We start from the raw sequence: 3,193 nt of genomic DNA on the forward strand, positions 1-3,193 counted from the left end.
TATAATGCAAAATGCTTAGTTTATGAAAATCAGTTTTCAGCTTCGGTGTCTATTTGTGGGAAAAAATGTAAATTAAAGACGATTTCTTTTGTATCTAGAACTAACAAAATAGTGTTTAGAATATGCAATAACAACAACAACAACAAATGCAGCTGTTTCTAGTTTACTGCAGGACAGCGGACTCAGACTTGTCCTTATTAATGTTTGGGGGGTTGGTCAGTTTTCATCACGATAGCCAACTGCAGATTGGTGATGGTGGGATATTTTTGTCTGATCGCTCAAAGCAAATTAACCTATTATGGGTGACTGTGACTAGTACAGCTTTGGTGATCATGGCAATACACAAACCCTTTCACCGCGTTAAGGAATCCCTACTGAGAATAGGCAGTTGATATTAAATATTTTGTAAAAATATATCGGAAGAATCGATTAAGAGTTTTTTTTTCATGTTTTTAAGTAATTTCATCTATATCATTTAGAAGTTTTGTTTCAGGATGATTTAGAGAAAACTAGAAATTTAGTCCAGATTTGCTATTATATTTAAATTGGTTAACAATAGTAATAAGCGACATTGTTAGAATTTGGTTTATATATCTTATTTCGTTTTGTTTAATTCAATTATTCGTTTGAAAATACGTTGATATATGGGTTAACATGATATTTTCCGAACCCTAATGAATTTAATACGGTTTTGTTTTTTATAGATAAAATATGTCAAAAGTTTTCTTATAGATCAAAGTTTATGGTGACTAAACAAATTTTCAATTCAGTTATTCAACTTTTGACTGTGATGTACAATAACACACGAAGAGGAAAAGCTTCAATAATTCGATAAATATGAAAATAAAACCCATATTATCCTAAGCGGTAACTTCATTATTACCGACAAGAAGCGATAACCCTTTTAAATTTTCTGAAGGATGGCTGTAAATTAATACTTTTTGCAAACGTTTAGTGGTAACCGTGTTTGTTACATTCAATCTTTATTTTGGATGGGAAGACTACATGAACAAACTTATTTGATATTAAAAACACTATTCTTAGTTAAGTATAAGCGATTACTGCTAAATAGCCTACCTCCAAACACCAAACTGTGGTTATTTAAAGTTGTTGAATTGCTCTCTCTCTCTCTCTCTCTCTCTCTCTCTCTCTCTCTCTCTCTCTCTCTCTCTCTCTCTCTCATATGTGAATTATTAAATAATATTCATCAATGGAGAAAAGCCTACAAAGAGAGGTGGAGAGAAGGTGGTTTTCTTTAATGAGATTTTAATTTTCATGTTGAAAGTGTATAAATAGCTGACCACTGTTGTAACATCACGTATTGGGTATTCCAAAGCGACATATCTTTTCCAAAATTTTAAAGGATATGATGGTGTTTCTGTTTTTTTAAATTTAGATTCATGAAAGCCTTATGGAAAAAACAGGTACATAACTATCACAAGACTCGTGTTGATGATCTTATGATAATTCCCTAGAGTATTTATTCAATAATATCGGTATTTTCTTTTTGATTATGTTTATCTTGGTAAATATTATGAAAAGCAACGCACTTGGTAATTCTATTCCAGTTTTGTTGTGATTCTTATGCTAATCCACAGTATAAATATTGTCATTCTAGTGTGGGTCTTTTGTTTGTGTGCCTGGGTGTGTTTTGTGATTTAGCCTTGTGGATCTGCAAACACTATTGTGTTCAAACCTTGCTTGTCTTTGTATCTTTTCTTACTGTTTGTTTTCAGTTTGTTGGTTTCCCTTGAAAAGTGGAAGTTTTTTCCATTGAAACCCAAGTCACAAGAAAGGTTGTCAGTCATGACTGAAGCGCCTAAATTGAGCTCTACCGTACCCAGATAACAAAGCAGTTATTGTTGAGGATTGTTTACATACTTATATAAAAAATAAACCTTTGCAAAGCCTGCAGACAGAGCATTGTCACGTATAGAATTTATCCTTGTATAGAATTGCACGATCTTGGTGTATTCAGTAAAACCGATTTATTCTCCGCTATTTCTTTATTAATAAAGTTTGATAATGAATTGTGAATAAAATACGCATTCGTCAGAAATGTTGCAATCTTGGATTCATTGCACGCTTGAGAATTGGCATTCATGAGGCAATGAACTCAATGGATCCAAAATAAAGGACTCACATCCACTGCCTTGTGTCTGTCTGTATTATCTCATTTGAAAAAGTTGGTTCATATTTACTCAAAGTGAAAGAAACCCATTATATACATCCTAGATTCTTGGCAAAAGCTATGCTCTAGTTTGGCGTCGTTGACTTTATTCTATATTGCTTACATAATTTTGAGCCAGTGTCTTCTGTTCGCTGCTGCTTTCAAAGTGTCATCGTGTGACACCCAGGCATGAACAGAAGTCTCTCTTTCCCTTTGGTGTAAACATGTGGTGAATACTTCCTGGCAGTTCAAAAATGTTTGTTTGAGGTGATTAACCGATATCCATTTCTTTTCCTTAAAGAGTTTGAGGTCAAGTGTGAGCTTCAGAGGCCAGGGACAGCCCATTGCAATTGCTTACGATGTTAAAGAGAAATGTGTACAGTTGGACACAGCAATTCCTGGTACTTCCTCTGAAGAAGTGTACCCAGCCAGCCAGTTCTTGTGTTGTGCCCCACCCACGACCCTCTGCTGTCTCTTCCTACAATATCTGTTTGGTTACTCATCTCTAAGAAAGGGAGTAGCAGGATGCACTACTTCGGAGCGTGGTGGACCGAGGACTTCTCTCTCCAACTGTACGTTTGATCAGCGTTCAATCCCTCTCTCCAGCTGTGAGTCCCGGTGAAATAAAGCACTGGCTACTGGTAACGCACCAGTTTGAAACCCTAAAATCCCTATACCTATAGCTTAGAGGGATTTTAAAGTCTTTGTGTAGGGAAAACTCTCTCGATGGTCCAGGGTGGAAAATGAAAAGCGGCGATGACAAAGCTACAAATAGTAAAGAGTTGAGAGTTTGGGAGTTATCTGATTTGATAGTAAAGTGGAAACTTGGTATGAATTATTATTCTGTGCTTAAATTTTACTTGCAAGTGTACCAAAACTTACAAAATCTCTCTCTCTCTCTCTCTCTCTCGTCTCTCTCTCTCTCTCTCTCTCTCTCATCATTTTATAAATGTTTAACTCATATCTTTCAACATTTTGAAAAGTTTCTATATCTACCTCTGAACCTAATAAGAGTTCAATCTC

The sequence above is a fragment of the Palaemon carinicauda genome, chromosome 44 (assembly GCF_036898095.1).
Source record: "Palaemon carinicauda isolate YSFRI2023 chromosome 44, ASM3689809v2, whole genome shotgun sequence".
Taxonomy (NCBI): Eukaryota; Metazoa; Arthropoda; class Malacostraca; order Decapoda; family Palaemonidae; genus Palaemon; species Palaemon carinicauda.